Here is a 25,508-nt window from a genome sequence, read left to right as displayed (position 1 = left end):
CAGAACCAGAGATCCAGACCGCTGTGCAGTGCCGCTAGCAGAGCTGACCCAGAAGGTAGAATTATCCAGTGAGCAGAACCAGGCCGAGACCGTCCGTGGCGAGGGAACCGCAGTCCAATCCTGACCAGATCCGTGGAGAAGTCGCATTCCTGTCCAAAATATAGTGTGAGTACCACCAGAACTGTGCAAAACCCAATCTCTTAATTTAAAATAATCTAATCCAAACTATTTTAACCTATTTAGAACTGCCTCCTAGAATCGTGTCATTCTCTCATCTTTAAACCTGAAAACTGTCATCTGTCATTCTGAGCTTTAAAATTTCAAATCCGAAAGACTACCTTTACTAAATCGGCCGTACCTCCGGAACCGTTTGAAGCGAGATTTAACTTTTATTCTGAAGCTGAGATTCCAAGCTTTCCAACAAGCTCTAAACCGACTTGCTAGTCCTCATACTCCCTCCGTAATTGCGCTCGACGCACGCGACTAAATTTGCCGCAATTTGACATTTTGCTTAATTTCAGCCACGTGTAAAAATATATGTCCTTGCTTTCCTTTGCTGAAATTTGTTTGCAACCTGACAATCATTCATAGAGCATTGCTAAAGTGATCCTGAACTAATACAAAGTAGCTATCACCTACCCTGAACCTCCTATAGGGAATTAAAAGCATTTTTCGTGTATTTTTCACTTAATTGCAACCACATCAAAGTATATTGCCTGTGTTTAAGACTCCTACCTGTTTTCCTCTAAGCTTGCTAGGGGGGAATTGAATTATATTTGATTGCATTCCTGAGACCTGTGTGCTTCCCTCCCATCTCTTTACTTTGCATAAAGGGGGGGGGTGAATTGTCAAGGAAAAGTGATTACATTGTCTTTTGTTGAAGTCATATCAAGTTTATTTTCTGTATTGCATTTCCATTCATCATTGCATTGTCCTTGAAACCATAAAAGCATTTTCAGCTACTTTATCCTCTCTATATCACTTCTAAGCCATCAAAAAGAGTGTACCACTATAACATTATCCATTGTTGATCTACATCATTTTCTCAAGTGTGATACCAAATATTAATTTATTATAAAAGTGTGATACATATATATTGCTTAATTTTCAAATAAACCTTTTAATTTGCAAAACAAACCTACTTCTTGGCTCAGTGCGGTCAGGGGGATTCTACGAGAGGGGTGTTATATAAGGGTTGTCATCCAGAGTAAACGAACTGGACATAAAAATATATCAATAAGGGTTTCCCTCAGCATCCCAGACTAGGCATTGATTTAGCTGTAGTGTTGAATTGAATCCGCTTACAAAGGGTAACAGGCCCCCGACACCAAGGTATTGCAGTGCCAGCAAACGGTGCCCTGTTGGCCCATGATATGAACAAATATGTTTTCTGTGATACACACTAAACATTTGAATAAAGAATAGATAGAAAGACAAGTCCCAGAATCTTGACAGAAAATCTTCCATGTCACTGCTTCTGAAATAGGAATTAATCATAATCACTGTGTGTGGCCTGTCAGACTACCCTTGCCGAGATTACACAAGGGGAGCAATGCAGGTGTGCCCCCCTTCCCTGCTTTAATTTGCTATTCACATGGACTCTTTGTCTAAGATTGGAAATTCATCAAATAAATACAATTCTGGTTATTTTCTCACAGATCAGGAAAAATGATGGTAAAATTGGTGGTACTCCAACTTTTACCAAACCGTGGGATTTCCTCAATTTATCAGGTAAAGTAAGGGAGCAGTACGCAATTCTCTCCCTGTTTGACAAATGTGGCTACTCTACCATAAGCATGCATTTGCATGAGTGTGGTAGTGCAATGGCTTCCGATTTGAATTGCCACCTCCTGAAAACAAGAACATTTTGCACCTGGAAACACTTGTGTAAAGGCGCGTTATAAATGCCACATCAAAATATATCATAACATAGGAAGCCATTGTAAATGCCTTTACAAACGTTATTTGCGGGAGGAATTTACACTTTTCCAAAAACTAACTGAAGTGAAAAAGTGAAGTGTAAATGTGATTTCTCCTATATGTTACTTGTTACTTTTCCACTACATGGTTCGAAAACTAAAAATAGCGTGGAGGGGACTTTTCCATCATTGATATTAAGGGCACAGTGCAGTTCTTTTTTACATTTGCCAGGCTCATGGATCACCTTATCTGGAAGAAGGGAGTGCCTCTGATGTTATTTTTTATTTGTCCATTGCTTCGGGTGCCATACCCTCAAAGGAGCAACAACTCAACTCCCACCCACCCAACTGCTCATTCCTCTACCACACACCTTTTCATTTGCATAGTGTTTTCAGATTTTCATATAGAACCTGAATGGCTTCACCATAGATTTAAGGCTAGTGTCAATTCTTGTGTTTTTCTTGCAGTTTCAGTTACACTTCAGATAATTAATTAATAGAGATAGCTTTTCCTTAAACTTGCAGTAAAGCTGAACTACTGGCTTTCTAAATTTAATAAAGAAAATGTGTGGCACTAGCGAGATAATTAGGATTGTGACGCATGTTCCAAATGAGAACTTTTACATAGAAAAAGAAAATGTTTTACTTTGGTGGAAAAAAATTATGTTTCAAATAACTCTATGTACCCTGTGACCTTGCTGCTGTCACATGCCATATATGCATCAATATGAGCAACCTTTGGGGTATACACCAGATTGCAATGTTTGGAAAAGCACTGCAAAATAACCAACATAATTCAAAATAAAAGAGTCCCTATTAAAAAGGAATTGCAATGCCTAGGAGCTATCATGCCTCAGGATATAGAGTGTGTGTACATTGAAAATGTTCTAAACTCTTGGACGAGGGACGAGAGAAGAATCAGCTATTTAAAGCTGGTCATTTGCCTATGATTATTATATAGATTGTGCAATGTTTACGAAAAAAACTCACATGTTTTATACGAGCATAGTAGAAACTGGGGGTCTGATTTACAAAGCGTTTTCCAATGGGAGTGTGCCATTGTAAAATATCTTTGTAAATCAGGCCGTCGACTCTTGCTTAGAAAACTGAGACAGAGCTGATAATAAAGTGGGCTACAGTGCCCTGTTTTTCAGAGGTATTATTGGGCAGGGATAATTCGAAGTCTACAATTTCTGATTTGCCTGGATTAGTGCACTAACTCTAACTTTGAAACACTAGAGAGAAACTAATCTTTCTGAAAGATCCAAAAGTCTGCTTATTATGATTCTGAATAAAAGAAGGTTGGGCTCTATTTGGGACCCGGTTTAATTTCATTATGGCTTCTTAAATGAAAGAAAATAATCCACACACAACACATTGAAAAATACTTGGTCTCCGATGGCACTTCATAAAGTATATGGTAAGACTTGGTGGGCCTCATTACGAGGTCGGCGGTAAGGGGTTAACGGCAACGGTAAGGGTGCCGTTGCCATTAACCCCTTACCGCCACATTACGAGGTCCCTTAGCGGGAGCCACTAAGGGACAAGGGAGCTAATAGCGGGCCCGTTATTAGCTCCATCCCCATTCCCATTGAGCCCTATGGGGGTTCGAATGGGAATGGGGAATGGTTCTCAGAAAGGTGACTTACTGGGTCCTCCAAGGTTGGAATGACCCGGTAAGTCCCTATTCCAAGAACCCAGACCCGGAATGCGGTATGGGGATAGCCATGATGCTAAAAGCACCATGGCTACCTCCAAGCACGTAATGAGGCCCATTGTCCCTGTATAAAACATATAGGATGATTACTCAATTTAGATGGTATTTTTAATGAATAGGTCTGAACTTTCAGATAAGCAGCAACGTCCAAACTCATACTTCACTTATATTCAGCTAAGTGGGGGTCATTCCGAGTTTGGAGTTAGCCATGGTGCTATTAGCACCATGGCTGCCTCCAAACTCGGGTCCGGGTACGGGTAGTCGGAATGGGAACTTACCGGGAAATTCCGACCTATGCGGACCCGGTAAGTCCCCATTTCAAAAACCATTCCCAATTCCCATTTGAGCCCCCATAGGGCTCAATGGGAATGGGGAAGGAGCTAATAACGGGTCCGCAAATTAGCTCCATGGTCCCTTAACGGGTCCCGCTAAGGGCGGCTGGTAAAACCGGCCGGCTCTAGTGGGACCGGCTAAGGGACCTCCGAATGCGGCGGTAGGGGGTTAACGGCACCGGCATCCTTACCGGTGCCGTTAATCCCCTACCGCCATACTCGGAATGACCCCAGTATCTTAATAATTTTGTAGTTAGGATCAGGAATAACCCATGTGCACCCCTCTGAGATTTTCACTGTTAATATTATATCACAAATCTATAGGTATCTGCTTCAATTAGATTATCAAACTTCAGGCCATTCTCAGACGCTTGTGAAATGAGAGGGCTTGTACTTACGCAAGCAAAACAGGATGGCTCTGTGTGGATGGTGGGTCAGAGTTATTGCAATTAAATTTAAGACCAAAAATACCCACTGTTTTATCATTTAACACCTGCACATACACTGCATGGGGGCACAGGAGTTAAAATGCTGTCCTAAAGGTGGATGCTTTACACAAGTTCACAACCTTACTCACGTTAGAAATCATCTGGATGCAGGCCTTTTCAAAAGGGTACTATACTTTGACCCACTTCTATTGACACTAGGCAAGAGGAGTCACTCCAATGTAAGTAGGCCAGTAAGGGCTATGGAATGTACCATGCCAAGTTGCTAAAAGTGGCTCAACAAACTGCCAATCAATCTTGAAGAATTGTGATAATCACTTTTGGGGATCATGCTGTTGGAACAATACTGGTCATGTAGTCATGAATGGGATAATGCACATTCTTCACTTTACACACAGGTCAAAATATCTTTATTTAATGAATGGGTATTTAACTTTTCGTCCTACTATAAATATGACTGTGCATTTATACTCATGGACTATTATTTGGAAATATTGGATTTTAAAGGGAATGGTGAATTAAAATCAGCTAATTATAGAAAGTCTTAGCCTCTGTATACATAGGTATATATATATATACAATTGGGTCAAATCTATGTGAATTAATGAAAGATCACATTTGATTCATATTGAAATAGGAAACAATGTTGCAGTAAAACTAAGGATTTAGCACTATACAATTAACCTAAATAATTCCCCACGGCCTCTTGCTGACATGAAATCTAAAGCTACATTCCTGAAGTGCTAATCCCCAATGCAGAAGAACTGGGTTCTAAACAAGACATTGCACAGAATTGTTCCTAGCATATTGCCTAAAATCTATTACCTTAATTGGCTGTTCAGAAACCACTAAATAGATAATAGTAGGGCAATCTCACATGTACTCTTGTCTTGGTTGTTTACATGTATTGACATTTTCATCAACCTGTGCAAAATGCATTACATACATAAGTCAAACAAAATCAAAATCAAAATGCAAAATCAAATTAAATCAAATGTTATCAGCCATGTTGAGCGTCATGTCATTAGCACTTTTGATCATCCCTCACCCTACTCTCGAAGCCCTTATAAGGTCCACAGTTTGACAAGGAGGTAGGTGAAACTAAAGTTAACAAAACAAAAGTTAAAAAATTATTCGAAGAAGGGCTAGAAAGATTAGAGTAGGCAAGTGGTAGCAGGGGAGATGGAGGGAAATATTATGTGTGTGAAACATATGTTTTGAGGCTCTTTCTAAAAGTGGTGATGTAGTGTGTAGTGCAGTTGTGAAGAGGTAGGGTGTTCCATGCCCTGGGTGCCCAGTGGGTAAATGTTTGTTTTTGTGTGCATGTTAGTTTGCAGAGTGGAATGTGAAGAAGATTCTGGCCTGCTTGTCTGGTGTTTGTTTGGGTGATGGGTTGGAGTTTGCATTGTTTTCAAAGTCATCCACCACCACAACCCATCGTATCTTCATCACAGAGTACTTTAAAGGCAATTCTTTGGGATACAGGAAGCCAGTGGAGCTGGGTGAGAGCCGGAGTGATATGTGAATCTTTGGGTCGGTGGAAGATGAGTCTGACTGTTGCATTTTGTTTGGCTTACAGTGGGGGCCAGGGTGATGCTGGGGAGTCCAGTGTGGAGAGCATTGCCATAGTCCAACTTGGATAGAACTATGGTGCGTAAGTCATCAGGAGGAAGGCTGCGTCTAATCTTACTTAGGTATAGTTGAAGACTGCAGGTTTTGTGGACAGCAGCTTTGTGGTGTGTGAAGGAAATGTGGGGGTTGGTGGTGAAACCAAGGGATGTGACGGGTGTGGAGAGTGATATGTGTGGTTTGTCTGTGGGGAGTTCTTTGATCCAGGTGAGTTTGGGTTTGTGTCTTGGGGCAGATGAAGAGGTAGTTCATTTTGAACCGGTTGAGCTTGAGGAAGTGGTTGGCCGTGGTGGAGAGACAGCTTTGGAAGATGTGGGGTTAGGGGGATGAGATTTGGAAGTATAAGAATAGGAAGCATAGTATGAGGCTACATGCCCAAGTAGTCTGCATAGTAGTTGGGTCACACAGCGTGGTTGATGTTTTTGCTTAGCCAACATTAGTTACAGAAATTCTGATGCTTGAAGATAGTTCAAATGACAACAAACATGTTTGCGTAGGACCAAGATAGATCAATTTCTTTTTAAGTTTTAATGCTTTTAATTTTATTTATTATAGAAGTAATCAATTACAGTCTGAGTCTATATGAATTCTTTGAATCATAAAATAAATTTCATAGACAAATACTTCTGCAAAAATACAACCTGAGATTCACTAACTTTGAAGACATCTTACAGTATAGCATCTAGGATACAAACAGTATGGAATTTGTTAGCATATGAGCGAGTTGCTCAGAACTGAGTAGTAAGGGAAATGGGGTGATTTGGGGGTAGAAAAGAGAGGAAATAAAATGTTCAACAACAATCAGATTATTCAAACAGGATAAAGGGAAATATCAATACAGTCGCAAACAGGACTAGCAATAATTCAGTCAGATAAGTTAAGCACTTGTGTTATTTAAGTAATTAACAAACAGATGCCATCTTCTATCACGTCTGAGTGACAATGAGTGTGAATTAGTCATACATTTCTCAATTATTTTTAAAATGTTTTAATTTTTTTATTAAAATGATATAGTTTTGATTACAAAACTTTTCATTTGTGCATTGTTACATATTGGTTCAGCAATTACACATGCATAAATAATGAAGGTAGCTAAGATATCATAAGTTAAGATAAGTTCAGAATTGTGTGTTCATAAAACATTCCCCAGTAGTGACAGTTTCCAGAGTTTGTCCATCTATATCCAGTTTTCAGGTAGCCTTAATCTCCACTTTGTTTGAAGTGATAATATTGTTCCGAAACTGAATAATTGCAATGGTTAAGCTTCTATTTTCCCCCGAAAGTATGACACTCCATCTATCTTTCGAATTGAGTATGGCCACGTTTTAGTATAATTTCTCTGAATAACGATCTTTTCTCGGTCAAAGCTGGGCATTCCATCAGGACTTGGTATAAAGACTTGTGTATCTGTTGTTGTTCACAGAATCAACAGTAAACCAGGGATTTGGGCATCTGTCTGGTGGTTGCTAATAATTTACGCGTGGGTAACTGATTAAGTCATAGTCTCATGAATTGGTCTCTAATAGAGTGATCTGTAAATTGGATCAAGTAGGCTGGAAGCTGGTTGAGAGCTCGAATATCTCTTTCACAAGTAAGATTCAGCTGGTAAGAATTTTTCTCAGCTATCGTGTGTATCCAGTTGTTCCATTGGATTTCTTTCTTGGTGCATTATGGGCTATTAATTAGCATCTCTTGAATTATATCATTGGTTATCATCTGGTTCTTCCATATTTTTCCATGCGGTAAGTGCAGTGTTAGCGACAGAATTTTCTTTATCTTAGAATATTTGGAAAGCTGGGATCTCGTTGTCGTTTATCATTTTTCTAAAAAGATCGAGTTGCTTTCATAAGACCATTTGTCGCAAAGATTGTATAGCGACCTTGTGACGTAGTCTCATCACTGGAAACGATCTCGACAATCCCAGTATTTTCCACCAGAAAAGGCCCATAAAGTTTGATCTAGATTTACCATGGTTTTGTTCCCATAAGTAATAATTGCAATTACTTTCTGTCGATATAAGGTTAGACTCGGTTTCATGGAAAACTTCCCAAATTTTCGGTGTATACAGGCACCCTGATGAGCAAGAGAAGACATCTTGTTTTTTTTTTGTTTCGTCCAGTCTGCCTCTACTTCCAATTGATTTACTTGGATGACTAGATATTTAATTGATGTTTATTGGTCAAGTTTTTTTTCCGTTCATGTAAAAGTTGAAGCTCTTAGCTTTAGATTTTCGCAAAGTTGTCAGGGCCATAATTTTTTTTTTTCGTATTTATTTCCAGATCGTTTAATTGCATGTATTTTTCTAGTTCTGTTAAACTTCTTTGCAGGCCAATCAGTGTTTTGTCACAGATGACAATATCACCTGCATACATGAGATGTTGTACCTGAGTGGAATTATGTTTAGGCAGTTTTGCGAGTTGAAAACACAGAGCTTCAGGTATATCTAATGTGTATAAGATGAAAAGATTTTCTGCCAAGGGGCAGCCTTGTTTTAAACCATTGTCTGACTTTATAGGAGCTGACAATGCTCCATCTTGTGATGATCTGATTCTAAATGTTGTATTGCTATAAAGCTGTTTAATAGGTTTCAGTATATTTGATGGACAGTTCCAGCCTTTTACTTTGTTCCACAGTTTCTGTCTATTGACCAAGTCAAAGGCCATGTGATAATCTATAAAAGCTGCATACATGGTGAATTTGTTGATTAATACTTCATGTTTTAGAAGGTTCAGTATCAGTAGATTTACATTGGTACTTGTATTCGTAGTGAAACCAGTTTGTCTTATATCAAATTTCTTGCTGTTTTTGATCTAAGTCTTCAGGTTATTGAGTAGGAGTGTCGCAAAAATGTTCCCAATGGGATCAAGTAACGCGATCAGCTGATAATTGGTGGGAATTTTCCGGTCTCCAACTTTAAAGATAGGAAACAAGATATCTGTCCACCATGTGTTGGGAATTTGTTTGCACTCCTCGATGGTAGTAAAGAGGTGTGCACATAGGGTTGCCCATTCAGTCGGTTTTTCTTGATGATCGCATTGCATAGGCCATCAGGCCCCAGAGCCCTCGATGTATTTAGTTTCTTTATCGTGGTCAGGATGGTTTCGTAGTTCCATGTGGCTGGCCATACTATGTGGTCTTCTTGTTCAGTATTTGCTGCCTGGTCCATGGGAAACCGCTTGTATATTGCCTCGTAGAGGTGTGCCCATATATCTTTTGAGATCTCCTGATTCTTTTTATGTTGAATGTCCTTTTGAGGATTTAAGAGGTTCCACAGTCCTCTGGTGTTATTTGATTTCAATAGTTTTAACATAGTTTCTGCATCATTTTGTAGCAGCTGAGCTTTCGCATTTCTTGTCCAATTTCTGTATTTTTGTTTGGCTTTTTTGGTCAACCATTTTCCATTGTCCAAACTAATTTCTGCCAGCTTTCTCTTATGTTCTTTTTCTTTTCTACCAGCTGGGGATTAAATGAGTGAGTGTGCCTTTTCTTATCGATGCCATGAGTGTTCGTAATTTGTAAGAAAGGTCTAAGCATCCACTCGTAATTGATTTTACTCATTCCAGCACGCTGTGATCCAGGGTAGGAGTTTATTAGTTGATTAATTTGTGATTCATTAATGCATAATCTGGAGACTGCAATATTTGTTTCCATCTGAGGTAGAGCAAGTGTATTTGTCATTATGTTGAAAGCTTACCATGTACTGCTGATGACATGGTGACACTATTCTTAGAACTAATATTATCTGTCGTCAGTATTTTTTTATTGAATAGCTGTGACATGAAAATAGTATCAAGGGTGGCTGAATATATACCCTATGACCAAGTGGGTTGAATCCTAGTCACATTCTGCGAAGTTATGAGCTTCAGAATTCTAATATCAAGTTCTTTATTCCAAATATTCGCTTGTATTGACAGCTTGTTTTTAGGTAAGAAGTGTATATTTAAGTCTCCACAATTTATTATTATAATGAATATGTTTGTCAATAGCAGATAATATGATGTCAATAAAATCTTCAGTCTGTATCACGGTGGGGTTCCAATAAAGATTGAAAAGCCCTAGTTTCTGCAAAGTGAGTGTCAATTGAGGAGCAGGTAATCTTGCATCAATACAGGGGTATTCACATACCGTAATTTGTACCCAGGGATTCAAGTTGTTAGTTTCCATCATGCTTATATTCCCTTAAATTTTTATGAGTGTAAGAAGACCTGACGATGGTCTTCCTTTTTCATGCTGTATTGCAGAATTCATTGCAATCATGTATCCATCACATCCAGGTGTAGAAGCAAGCCAAGTTTCTTGTAGAGAAATTAAGTTGTATTTCGAGAGGTAGTCCATATTGGTCCAAAAGAGACGAAGGATACGTCTAGTATTCCACGAACATATTGAGAGGGTCTGCTTTAGAGGTGTCCTTAATGGTTATGTTTCTTGATTTCTGGTTGAGTTCATGGATGATCTTGTTCTTTCAAGATCTCGCCAGAAGTGATTATCCATGTGGTTCACCCATGCATAATGTCTGGTTTCTTTTTCATGCAGTCTGTAGTTATTGGCACTATCTCGTTTGTCGCTAGTTTGGCAAGGATCGTTCGCCTTACTCTCTGGATTTTTGCTGTCTTGGTTTGGTTCACTTGTTTTGTAAGATTGCTTTCCTTTATTTGTTGACACGATTGTACACTTGAAACCAGGTTTTACAAATGCTGCTGTTTCATCCGTGATTCATTCTATAGTTTCTATGGAATTAAATTGTACAAGAGCTATATCCATGGTGGTGTCATTGACGAGCTCAACTAATTTAATGTGGCCTGTGTTGATCCAGTTTAGAGAAGGGATAGCGCGTATCAAGTGCAGTATGTTGGTGCGGTTTAGTATTACAGCAAGTTTGCTCTATTTTAAGTTTTTTTCTTTTGGGATTGCTCCATCGGATTTATATAATTGGGAATTCACAGTTTGTGTTGGTGTTCAGTATGTGTGTATGTGGACCTTGTCATTGTAAAACTTGCATAAGTTTGGCCTATTTGTTGATGAGCGTTTCGTTCATTATTTGGACTGGATTCAATTATTGACGCAGCTTCATGTGTCGAGGCCTCGATATCAAGGTCGGAGATATCTTCACATGTGAGATCTGAGAACTCTGTCTGCAAAGAATGACCTTCTTCATAGCTATCAATAACAATGAGAGATTGGTCACGATACGGTGGACTCGGATAGCTGTTCAATTCCTTGTCCTCGATGGGGTAGGTGGACAGATTTAATAGTATGTCTTGTTGTTGCTGTTCGTCCATGCTATTTTGTTTCTCGTTGTCACTGATGGTGTGATCTATTCGAATTGTCGCAATGCTGTGGGGTGACAAGGTGTCTGCATTGTTCTTGGGATCTAAAGCTAATTTTTTCTCACGTTGACCTTATTTAGAGGTTATCGGCATGGTGAGGTTCCTTGAGAACGCTCTAGATCCATTTGATTTCCTTTTTTGTTTTTTTTCCAGGTTATTTATGGCCTGGTTTGATTGTGGCAATTTTGTATTCGCCATGGAGTTATCGAAGATCACAAAGTTTCCGTCTTCTTTTCGAGTGAGCTGTGTAGACTCTTTTGGTTTCCAAATATTGCTTTGATCAACAGCTCGGGGGTGTGTGACGGCCGCTTCATCAATGTTCGGCAATGTTTCTGGGTCCTCCATGGCAGGGCTGGGTTTGTTGGTACCCGTAGTATTTTCAGTCTGCTGATGTTTTGATTTTCCATTAGTTTTGTGTTTTGCAAGAATCTCCTTCATCCCGGCTGTCAGTGTTGCTTGTTCCACACAATCATTTCTTGCAATCTCGAAAAGTCTAGCTTGCCACTGAGCACTGGTTTCGGCTTCTTGATTTAGTCGGTTGTGTAAGGTGGTTATGAAGTCCTCCATGTAGATCTGTTTTGAGTGGATAAGTGCAAGAAGGGTTGCATGATCCTTTTGTGTTTCCCCAATTGATTTCCAATAATTTCATGAAGGGCGTCATCGTTTGGGAAGTTACCGCTAAGAGTAGGTTTTGCAATCCAACATTGTGGTTGGCACCGTCTCATCAGGTGTCTGTGGGGTACTATTGTGCTGACAATGACATTTAACGACAGAGGCCCGTTCTTTGGGTCATAGTTTTGGGATCTCTGTCTCGTTGGTGTGGAGCAAGGGCGAGGTTGAGTGGGCATCTGTACAGATGTCTGGTGTAAGCACTCTTGGGGTTGAGGCGCTCCACACGGATGCTCCAAATGTCTTATTGGGCATCTGGAAAACCTTGTTCCTTTTCTCTTGATTACATTGCAGGTCTTCTATCTCTGTTATATCCAAAGAGAGTCGCGCGTGTCGTGTCTCTGTTATATCCCGTTTGTGACAAGGAGCCTCATCTGTCTTTTTGGCTTGAGCGTATTTCTGTTTCCATAGGTTCTTAGCGGCAAAAGCTTTTTCCTTTTGTGATAGCGGAGTATGAAGAATTTTAAGAAGTTTCCATTGCTTGTGTGCCAAGTCTGACTGTGGCTGTGAGGATAAATGTTCATGCAATTGCGTTCTACCTGTTGGATCGTTCATTTGCGTGGCCTCTTTTTTTACCAGAGTGAGAAGGGGGGCCATGGGAGGGGGGGATGGCGACCCTTTTAAAGATAACTCGGCATCAGGTTGTAGCTGCGGAGAAGTGTAGGGAGTCGTGACCTCTACCCGTGGGGACCCAAGCCGTGTCTGCGTCATGACCTCCTCTGACAGCGTTTCTATTGACAAGTTGAAGTGCAAATTGTCAGTGTTTGACCCAGCTAGATCAGAGCCTGCCTGAAGACCATCCAGAGGTTATTGGCCAGACACTGTTACTGTTTGTAAGTTGTAAGTTAGCGGGAGTGGAAAGAGATCTTGTCGTGGGTCAAAAAGTAGACGCCATGTTGTAAGTGTACTTGGACTGAGGGGGGGACTCCGTTTGTTTGTTGGCTGTGGTGACCAGCAAGTGCTCAGTGGTCTGAGACTAAGTACCTAGAATACATTGGTTGTTTAGGTGTATGTATTACAAAGGAGTGATGCAGCCCTCCCAGCAAGATTCAGAGGAAGCCTACAGGTGGAGGAGGAGCAAATCAACGGGTCAGCAGATGGTGGAAGGATCAAAGAGATGTGATGTTCACTGTAGTCGTGATCAAGGGGCAAGGCCCCACAGTCTCCCACTCTCTCGACTTGGCGCAATGCTCACAATGGATGAGTCTGAGGTAGGACGGTGAGCAGCGCATGTTCGCTGCGAACAAGCTGTAGGGGGGAATCTCCACAGTCACCCGATCGTTCAGCTTTTTTGTTGGATCGCACAAGATGGAGTCTAGATAAATCAATGGGTGAAGTAAACACACCATGGGTGGGATCAAAAGGACAAGCCCTGCAGTCTCCCACACAAATCTCTCCACACTGAATGGCAGAAAAGGAGTCTAAATGGTGGTCGGGAGCTTACCCAAGTTTCACCAAACAGCTGTGATGATCCAAACTTGAATACGCAATCCCTCATTTTCTCCTGTCTGATAAGTCTTAGCCACTCGTAGAGGTCCTCGGCAGCAAGGTCAAAGAAGAAACATGCTTCTGAAGTAAGGACTCAGAGATGATATTTCCTGGTGTGGTTTGGGAGGAAGGCAGCGCAGCAAAATAGCCAGCTCGCCACAGAGCCACAGAACCAGAGACAAGAGACTCTTCACCCTACTCTGTGACCCTCTCCACAGCCAGGTCAGGGTTATGAAGTGATAGTCAGGAAAAGAGGGCTAAAGCTCCATGTAGCAGCAAGCAATCAAGTAGGCAGACAAGAGACTCTGCACCCAACTCCATTCTATGAACATCGCATATATTTTTCTACTAAACTTTTAAAGAGATTTTGTTGAAATCCTTCCAATTTGATGTAAAGTGTATTGCTAGAAATATAAACAAGTCACACATAACCAGCGACAACCTAATTATTACATCATTAAGGGCAAGACTCCCCAGTAGAATATTAGTTAAATTCAAGGGAATAGAGATCTTAAAGATCTGTTGAAGGGAAGACCATACATGGTTCCAAACATGTTTTGCCAGAGGACAGTCTAGAAACATATTGCTAAAGGTTCCAGAAGTTGGTGACATGACCAGCATACATCGTTATCTGCCAATTTAGATAGGAATAGCGTCTTGGGACTGATAAATACTCTATGCATAAAGAAGTAAAGGGTTTGGTTCAATTTCGCTATGGTATATATACTTTCAGTTTTGGACCAAATCTTTGACCACAATTCATCGGCAAAATGTGTTCCACAATCATCCTCTCATTGCAATTCAGATTACCATAAATTATTAGGAGATTTAAAGACCTTATAACTTTGTAAATATTAGATGCTTTGGTTTCTTTTGGGGAATCTATGATATACATTCTCGTAAATGTCGACAAGTAATTGTTGAGAATCATTCCTACTGCTGGCGTCTAGGCAATGCTGGCAATGAGAATTTATTTTGAAACCATTGTGTGGAGAGGATGTTGCCTTCTGCAATTATCTGATCAATACATTTAACTCCTTTGTTAATCCAAACTTTACAGAAGATAGGCCTCTCATTTATGGCCTATTACACCAGATAAAGGGGGAGAATGCACCAGCTGGTTTATTAATCTGATGAAATAGAAAATCTTTCAAATAGGAGCTAGTAAGACATATCGTTTTGTAGAAGCCCAATATTGTGCATCTTGAACATGCTGGTGAAACAAGAAATCTTTCAGTAGTTATCCAAGTGGGTGGGTTAATGTCTTGATTATCAGAGAACCACTTTCTGGCTTGTTTGAGAACAAAGGCTCTATAATCATTTTTAAATTAGGGAAATTAACACCACCATGTACATAAGGATATCTCAATTTGCTGACCGCAATTATTTTCTTTTTCTTAGAACCCCATAAGAAATCTATAAGTATCTTGTTGATAGACTTGAAAAAAGATGATAGCAAAGGAAAGTGGAGCATTTGTAAATGATACAACATCACAGGTGTAAATATAATTTTGATGGCCTCTAATCTTCCATGCCAGGACAGGTATAAAGGAGACCATGTGGTTAGAAACTCATTTTGTTTTGAATGTAATTTTTGTCGGTTGATTTTAACCATTTGAGGCAGAGAGGAGGCAATTGAGTTACCAAGGTAACCAATAGAAACTGGATTCCAACTGAGACCAAAGGAGGGTGAACTCTTCTATAATACAGTAGAAATGAAGGGGAAACATTTCTGATTTTTCCTTGTTCAACCTATATCCCTAAAACGGATAGTGTCTAGTAAGTGTGGAAATGTTTTGGTTGGGTTGTCAAAGAACATCAGCATGCCATCCACATAGGCAGCTAATTTAAATTCAGATCTCCACATCTAATCCCAGCAATGTCTTTATTCATATGAATCAATAACAAAAGTGGTTCCAGGGCAAGTACGAATAAAAAAGGTGAAAGGGGGCAACCTTGTCTTGTCCCCCTATGAAGGGGAAATGTTGTAGAAAATTGATAGTTAATAAAAATTAAAGTTGTTGGTTCAGAGTATAACAGTTTAAATAATTGAATGTAAGCATCCCCAATGACTTGCCATTTGGGGGCTTGAAATAAAAAGTTCTATTTAACGCTGTCAAAGGCTTTTTACGCCTCTAGTGCAATTGCCATGTAACGTTTTTTGGGAGGATTTTTTTGTTGCATATAATGTAAGAGGTTCATGAAAAGTCTGGAATTTGCTGGCAAATTCTACTTTTGACAAATCCTACTTGGTCCAGATTAATTAATTCATACATGAAAGATTCTATTCTATTGACTAAAATCTTTGCAAAAATCTTACAATCTGAATTAATTGATAGTATTGCCCTACAATTCTTGGGTAGTTCATTATCTTTGTTTTGTTTGGGGAATAGGATCAACATAGCCTCTGTAAAGGAGCCTAATGATTTGTCAACTTTATAAAACAAATTGTAGAGTGATTCAAATTTAGGAGAGAAGGTACAAGAAAAATGCGCAAAATATTCCATGGAGAAACTGTCAGGTCCTGGGGCCTTATCTTTTTAAGATCTTTAATAGCCCTATTAAGTTCATTATTATGAATAGGAGCATCCAGGCTACAAAACTCAATATCAGGCGTGCGCGTCCTTTAAGAGTGCTGACTAAGAGTGCTGGCTGTTTCGCTGGGCAATCTGCCTACTGTTTTGGAGCGCTATTTTTTAATTTGGACTGAACTGGACTTAATTTACTTCTGTTTTGGATAACGTGAGGCCCGCCCACTTTACCCACAAGCCTTCATAAACTAAGAGCCACGTGCTTCCTCCACGCACATTTCCTGCAAGAGTGCTGACTGAGAGTGCTGGTTGTTCGGCTGGGGAATCTGCCTACTGTTTTGGAGCGCTATTCTGAATTTGGACTGAACTGGACTTAATTTACTTCTGTTTTGGATAATGTGGTATGCCATTGACCTTATAAAAAAAAATGTATAACATATTGTGTGTTGGATGCAGCAGTAACTTGTGGCAAAACAACTCTTTTTTGATGTCTCAGATACATAACCTAACAACAAATATGTCCTATACAAAAGCAACATCTCTTTTAAAAGATAATACTCAGCAAACTGCTTTAGCTCGCCTAGACAAAAGTACGCCCGTAAAAAATGCGACGTACCGGCGGAACTGCAGTCCTCCCGTAAATTAAAAGGGAAAGGAAAAGACCTGCCAGGAAGCACATGCGTCAACCTGCAAAAACTATGGATGCCGAAAAGGCGTTCTGTAAGTTTAGGTTCCGCGCTGAAAGATAACAGAGCGGAATTGCAGGATACAGCGAGTTAAAGTGTGCAAATATAGAGGTTAAAATGACAAAAAATGTGGAGAGTATGCTTGGATTCAATACAAATTTAGACATAGTACTGTCTGAATTGAACCAAATAAATCTAAAAATGGTGGAAATGAAAAATGACATAGCGGAAGAATTTATAAACTTCCAATTAAGATGTGATGAACATTTTAAGAAGTTAAACCGAAAGGATGCAGTGGGGTTTGGTCCAATTGAGATAGTAAATGTCACTGAAGAAGTGCTTGGTAATGTCTTGGCAGTAGAAGAAATAGATACAAAAATGATGGAAATTAATAGAAATAATTAAAGGGAACATGATAGTATAGTCGATGTTGAAGATGAAGTAATTTGTCAGGAAGCAGTTGTAGAACAAACGGACAAACACAAACGCACACATCCCAAAGAGAATGAGCAAATATTAGAGGACCAAGTATATGATATGTTTTATCAACGCAAACAAGGGAGAACTAAAATTGGATCAGAAAACAACAAAAAAACGAAAAATCAAATTACTCACAAAAATAGAAAATTGAATGCGGAGAACAGAACATTTCTACAAGCACTAAATCAACCGCCAAAGCAAACAGTAATACCAAAGAAAAAAGAGGTACCATTGACAATTGTAGTAGATAAAGATAATCATTAAATAAATTGCAAAGAGAAAGACATAAGTATAAGATCAGAAAAATAACCAGATCTTAATATGAGTGTACTGATGAATATGAAAATGCATACTAATACATCTATGGAAAATGATTAACAGAATCAGATGAATGACCAGGAAAAGGAAAATGTCCTGGATTTTGTTAATCCTAAATGCGCAAAGTTTATGGAAAATTTCTGAACGATGGAGCAAAAAAGGACAAAACAGAATCCTGGGTTAGAGATGAACAAAGTCACATGTCATAGTATTCAAGGGGCACATGAGAAGAATTTCAAAGAGACAAGTGATGAAGTACAGGAACGGTCAAAAGATAAATATGATGCCTCTAGAGAAAAAGAATATCTCCAATACAGTGAGAAAAGCGAATTCATTAAATTAACAATGTTGGAGAGAGGACTGGTCTGTTAGGATCCATATCCTAATAGACCAGTCCTGTTGTATCTATTTGGGTGTATAAAATCCTTGGAAGCTATAAGATCTCAAGACCTAAAAGTGGTTATCATGACCAAAAACTGACGACGGGACACTGTTGAGATACATGTCCCATCTTTAGTAATCAGAAATATTATATGGAAAGAGAGACGAAAAATTGAGGAGCTTGGTTTCCAAATACAAACTCCAAAGATAAAAAGCCGGAACAAAGAGACAACCGTAGTAGATGAAGAACCAGTTTCTAAATATGAGCATAAATACATGCAGGATGAATTAATAATTAACTGCATGGGAGTGCCAGGAAACTTACAATGTGATGTATATTATGACAATGAAATAAAGAAAGTTGAAGAAAGAAAACCAGTGAGATGGGCGTGGTTGGAAAAAGCTAAAAATGAAACCAAGCAAAAGATATCATTTTAGCAAGAAAGAGGCAGCGAAATTTAGGATTGGAGTCTGGAACACGAGGGGTAATGCACATTTAATGAATAAAGAAAATTCTGCTCTCTTGGAAGGATATGATCTACTGTTATTTCAAGAAACATGGTTGTTGTTCGAACCTCTATGGCCCAACCAACAAATATGTTGGGTTCCAGCTGTCAAACAAAAAAAGGTCGACTAATGATGGGCTTATTGGCTGCTTTAAAAATGAGTGTTCCGGGTGCTAGAACAGTGGGAAAATCCTCATCCAGGTCTACAATTAATTAAAGTTTTAATTGACAATCCAGTAGTAAAAATTGCAAATATAAATACTTACTGGAATCCTTTAAGAAGCACAGATGATCATTTTATGCAAATGGTAACCAATATATTAGTTGAAATAGACATTGACCCTTCTATTTCCATGACTTTACTAGTTGGTGACTTAAATATTCACTGTACACAGAATTGTAAGAAGTTAATGTCTAGATGAGCAGGAAAATGGCTCAACCTAATGAAGTCACGCAATATGATTATGTTAAATGGTTGTCTTGCAGGTGATATCCCACCCAAATCTACTTGTAAAAGTGGAACCTCTGATGTTATTATTGATTATGTGTTTGTTTCCAGATATTCTTTAAATAAAATGATAGACTTTAAAATAGTCGAGAGTAGTTTGACTGATCACAATGTACTGGAAATAACATGTAAAATTAAAAATAGGCAGCAGAAAGAAATGTACTATGAAAATGATTTACAAGTTAACCAAGGATTGAACCATATAAAACCGTATAAAATGGTCAGAACCAAAATTGGAAAGACTATTAAGTAAGATTAGGTTTAACCAAAGAAAAGACATACATAGAAGAATTACATAAATGTGTTGAGAAAATAGAAAGTAAGATCAATAGAGGATTAAAAAGAGAGATCATATACAACTCTATACTCTATGTTACGGGATATAAAAAAGGCAAAAAAGAAAAGAACTTAGAATTTTAATAGCAAAAAGACCAATTGATCTTGCAAACCAAATAAAGGTAATAAAAATAATTACAGAAATCAGATGAAACAATATAGAGTCAAGAAGAAGTTAGAGGAAAGTGAAAAAATGTTACGTGTGATTACTACTAAATCAGGTGCTCATATCTGGACCTTATTGAAAGAGGGGGTGGATACAGAGACAAGCCTGCATACAATTAATGCAAATGGTGAAGCACAATGGATGAAACATTTTAAGAGTCTGTTTTTTGATGACACAATTGTACATGCTCAATACAAAAACCTTTTAGAATTAGAAATGAAGCTTGATATTGATGTAGAAAATATTCAAAGAATAATAGGGAAATTGAGTACATCCCGTGGTCCGGGCCTGGATGGCATATTGAATGCTAAAATGAAAAAACATCCCGGAAAAAGGACAGAAATTCTTCATTTAATATTTCAACAAGTGCAGAAAACAGGATTGATCTAAAAAAATTGGAAGAAATCTATTGTAGTACCAATATTTAAAAAAGGTAATTGTTTGTCACCCGACAATTATAGGCTGTTAGCCATTATGGATGTCCCGGGGAAAATATAGGCTAAGCTCATATTAGAATATCTTAAAATATGGCTGAAGCAAAAAAATTTGTTAGATCCTTGTCAGGCAGGTTTTATAACTGGTATAGGGACATTACCAAATGTACATATATTACAAGCACTGAAAGATCAGACTCTAGATGAAAAAAATAAGTTATACATTGCATTTATCGATTATCGTCAAGCTTTTGATATGGTATCCAGGCTGTTATTATGGGAAAAACTAAAATGTGCCGGATGCCCTGAATACTTACTTAATTTAATCCAGCAGTTATATACAGGAACAACTATACAGGTTAAATTGAATAAAGTTGGCCTCCTTACAAAAGAAATTGCAACCAATGTGTGTCACGCTCACCTGATATCTCCGGGGGCGTCTGGAAGGCTCTGCGATCTGGAACCCTGGATGCGTAGTTGCCCAGTGCTGCATAATGAATCTTAGTTATTTGTAGGGTGAGCTATCCGTCCTGTGTTTCTTGTGCAGGGGCGCTTGACATTTGTTGGAGATCTGCCCGAGTTGCTTCACTGGTGCAGTATCCCTTCCTTGGGCCCAGGCCTGCTGTGACCCCGAATCTGCTGGTAGGCAGGTAGGTTTGTTAATTGTAAGTCTTTGTTCTGTTAATGGTGGGAATTTGTTAATGTCTTTATCTCCTTCTTTTTAGGTGCGAAGGTCTTGATGCTGGCGTGCCGGATGGAGAGGCACGTTTTCTAGGAAAGTGAAAGCGCGAAGCGCAGCGCCTTTATTGTCTTTTAAAGCTAACCTTTGTTTTCTTCTTCTTCTCCTCACAGGCCGCTGTGGTTCTGCGAGTGGATGAGAGCGTGATGAAAAACAGGCCCCCGGAATCCGTTAAGGTAAATACAGCGCTGTGCGGTTGTTTAATATTGAAAGCAAACCTGAATATGTCTCTTTTCCTTTGCAGTTGTTGCTGTGGTGCTCCAGATGGAAGCGTGGCGTAGCGCAATGGAATTCAGGTAAGACTGATGGAATTCGATGTTTTGGAAGCACGCGTTCTAATATTGTTTTTCCCTTTCTCGTTATTGCAGGTCGCAATGTTTGAACAGCAGCTGTGGTAGCGGTTCGCCGGCAGTCCTTAAGCTAGTACTCACAGGTGAGTGATGTTTCTTTTTCTCTTGGTTTCCACAGATTGCAGCCCAGTTGAGATGCTGAGTGCTGGATGGTGTTTTCTCAGGTAAAACAGAATAATCTTGTTCTTGTTCTTGCAGGATTACAGGAAGATGCTGAAGACCAGGAGCTGGACACGGTGAGCGTCACGCAGCTTGTTGCAGAATAACACAAAGCACGTTCTGCATTCAGGGTGTGGTTTATATAGCCCAGGTAAAGTAGTACCAGGGAAAGTAGTTCCAGGCCTGCCACACCAAAAACACTAGACCGCATGGCTTGGTTCTTAGAACTAGACTATGTGGGTGCTTCCATGTTGGATTTAAAGGCCCATGTACATAAATGGGACCTAGTTTGAACAGCCTACATATGAGCCTGGTGCCAAAGGCGCCAGGACTGTCTCCAGGAGCCTTTTGCAGTGGTTTTAAGGCCCTCAGGGTTCTGGTGGGAGCCTGCTTGTGGCACAACTTGTGCCCCCTCACAGTGGTCATGACATGTGGGTTTGAAACAAGGTTGTTTATTAGCTGCCACCTTGTTTGATTTTTATATCAGTGGCATAAATAATTACTTTGATACAATAAGATCAAACCCTCCGAGATTAAATCAGAAGCAGATAAAATATATGCTATATGCGGTCGATTTGATAATATTTGATCAGACACCCATTGGACTGGTGCAAATGATACAAGCCTTAGAAAACCATGCCAGTGAGAACAAACTGCTGATTAATTCAGAAAAATTGAATATTATGATTATTGGTGGCAATTTAAGGTATAAAAGAAAACTTGATTACAGCTGGATAATTAATGGTGAAATAATAAAAGTGGTGAAGCAATATAAGTACCTTGGCATGAATGTGAATGATTCTATTAAGGATGGACCTTACAAAGATAACATCACAGAAAAAAATGAATATATTGTGCTCACAAGCTAAGCTGATAAAAAGTAAATATGGGAAATTTACGAGTATACCAATGATTACATAATATCGCCAAAAGGTTATACCAACAATTACCTATGGTGCATCTTGCACAAATTTGAAAGAACAACCAAATTGGGTACAAATAGAAGGGAGATACTGGAAGAACATCTTGAATATACCAAAAAGTTTTCCGGTGGTAATAATACAATGGGAATTAGGACTACCATCTTTGCAAACAATAATTGATTGGAATTCATTAAATCTGTATACAAAATGCATTAGTGAAGGATGCTATCAGAACACAGTTCTTGTAAATATGAAACAGACGATGGCGGGAAAGGTAAATGAAACAATCTCCAAGCAGAAAAGTAGATGTCAAAATATTATGGAGGAAGCAGGCATCTCTGACAAACTACTATTAACTAATCCAGGGAAGGCAAACTAAAAACGATGTGGTGGGATAGAATAAGAACCAGGTCGGAGTGTAGTAAATATAAGTGTTTTCAAAATGGCATATTTCTACATACAAAAATGAATGATATACCAAAATATATGAAGAAGCACCCAAATCAGCAATACAGAAGTGAAATCATGAGATTCAGATTCAGTCTGATACCAACACAATCTGTTCCTGCTAAATGGAACACAGAATCACATTGTGATGATAAGTGCAGATTTTGTGAGTTGCCAGAAGTAAGAGATACACTAAGGCATATTATGGTAGAGTGCAAAAATCTCGATGATATTAGAAAATAATGTTTTGATCATTGTCTAAGTAAATATAGTAATTTAAATAGAGAAAGTGTTTGGGTAATTATGTGTAATGCTCAACGGATATCTCTAAAACTTGCAATAATCAGATATTTAATTAAATTGAACATTTTAGAATCACAAGCTGTGTGTACACTAGATCAAACTAGATGTTAGAAGCTGGATTATTAATAACAAGCCTGGAAGTGTATTGTACGACACTAGACACGTTTTATGTAATTTTGTTATTAGAAACTTTTGTAGTTTGTTTGAGGTTTTATTTGTTTTATTTTTGTTTGTGCCTCAAATTTGTTTCTGTTGTTTTGTTGTTTTAAATTTGTCTTATACAGAAGCAAGAAAACTTATATCTGAAATATTTATTTCCGAAACTGATGAAAATTAGTGGAATGAAATATGTCTCACTCTTGCTCTTTTAAATGTTCAGAAATATATTTGTAAAGTTGAATTTTCAACTAAATCAAAAATAAAATTACAGAAATAGTATATGGTTATGTTTCAAGTGATCAAAACTTAATTTAACTTAAGATTAGTGTCAGTATGATCAGAAGAGTATAGATTTTCATAACATTTTGTAAAAAACACCCAGGATATCAGCATCATAATTTACTGTTTTACCTAAATCATTTGTGATAGCATAGATCCTGGTTCTTTCTTTTTTAACTTTAGGATATGAGGCTAGAGCTTTACCTGCTTTAGTGGATGACTGATAGATTTTGGATTTGAATTTGAAAAGAACACCACATGCATGTTCCGTATATTTTTTGTTAATAGAGAAACTGAGAGTTAGGATTTGTTTTAGCAAGGCCTCATTTGCTACCACATTGTACCTCCTTCCCAGAACTCGTAGTTTGTTATATAAGGCGTCTAAGTCTTTCCTCGCCTCTTTATTTCTTTTGGCTACGCACAAGGTGATATATCCCCTTAGGGCTGCGTTCTAGGTATCCCAGTTGTTATTAGTAGAAGTGTCCTCATCCTTATTAATATGAAAAAAGAAGTGATGAATTTGTGAAAGGAATCTTTGAAGTTACTGTCCTGAAGGAGTGAGTTGTTGAATCTCCATCTGCTTATGCGATTTTTAGTACATCCCAATACTATATTGGTGATTACAGGAGGGTGATCTGATATTAATGAGCATTCAATAGTTGAATCAATTACTGCACATTCTAGGGATTTGGTTACACAAACGTAATTAATACAAGATAGTGAGTTATGAGGAAAGGAGTGAAAGGTAAAGTCTAAATCAGATGGATGAGCAAACCTCCATGATCAACAGCGCCAATTTATGCTAAACATTTTGTAAATTCAGTTTGTAATTTACTACGTTTGAATTGACATGGGGATTTCCTATCTAGGAAGGGGTCAATTAGATTATTAAAGCCTCCACAGATTTTAAAATTCTGGAGATCTGTTTGCAGGATCATCTGCTTCATTTTGCTCCAAAATTTGGGATTGGGATTAGTGGGCCCATAGATATTTAAAATTGAAAAAACTTGAGAGTTAGTTGATCATTTAACTAAAACCCACCTACCATCCTTATCTGTGTCTTTATGTAAGGTTTGGTATTTGGTACCCTTCTTGATTAGGTTAGCCACACTCCGCCTTGAAACATTTGTGTATGGGCGCGTTATAAATGCCATATCATATCATATCATATCATATCATCATGTTTACCATCTGCCTGACTGGCTATCACTTTGCCTACCAAAAATCTCTTCAGTTTCATGGATTCCTGTAAAGATAAATGCATCTCCTGCAATTAAGCAATAGTTGGTTTAAATCTATTTATGTGAGCAAGTACCCCTTGCCTCTTAATTGGTCTATTCAGACCTTTAATATTCCATGTCATGCATCTCAAGGCCATAAAGTAAGGGAAAGTCATAATAATAATGTTAATAACAGATAAACATTTAAAATGTGTCCATAGTCAAAGTGTTTCCCGCTTATGCAGAGACTTACAAATTACAGAGCAAAAGTAGAATTCCAAGGGTTGTCATAAAATAATAAAATTAGATGTAAAACGCAAAAAGACCAACATTGCAGCAACTGACAGTAGGTTGTTATAGGGTAGGAAATAATTGCTTGATGGTGTTTAAGACATCTCTACCCAATACAAATGAGAAAATGAAATAGAGCAAAAGAAAAAGGCTCATAAATCAGAGTTGCAATGCTAAGTGCCATAAGCGGGTGTATGCGCATTCCACATAAGGCGAAACAGCGAGCAAAAACCAGAGAAGAAATCCGATCTAGAAAGTGGTTACATTTACAGTTCCAGAGGGATGATTATTCCAAAAAAATGTCTTTAAAGTGAAACATGAGGAAGGAACCCGTGAGGAAGTAAGGAGAGTCAAGTATGACTGGTGTTGCCAGTATCCATTGCTTCTATCTTTTGCAGTCTTATCTAGTTCTTCAATTCAGCTGAGTCCTCAAATGAAGATGTTTTACCACTAATGGTGACCTTGAAAGTGCAAGGGTGAATCAAACCATATCTGGCATTTAATTGCTTGAGCGCAGGATGGTATGGGAGTAGGTCTTTCCTCCGATGGGCTGTGATTCTGGACACATCTTGTGAGATAAAAATCCTATGGCCATTCCATGTTAGAGTCTCCATTTCTTTAGCTTTCTGTAGAATCAATTGTAGTTGAGTGTTTACCAAAAGCAGGAAAATGATTGTTCTTGGTGCAGTTTTCTTATATTACTCAGCCCTCTTAGGTGCAATTCTGTGTGCCCTTTGAATATTAAAAGCAATGGGCTACTGAAGA

This window comes from Ambystoma mexicanum, chromosome 6p (genome assembly GCF_040938575.1).
Source record: "Ambystoma mexicanum isolate Mex_15411 chromosome 6p, UKY_AmexF1_1, whole genome shotgun sequence".
NCBI classification, from domain to species: Eukaryota; Metazoa; Chordata; class Amphibia; order Caudata; family Ambystomatidae; genus Ambystoma; species Ambystoma mexicanum.
Note: the sequence above shows the minus strand (reverse complement) of the source record.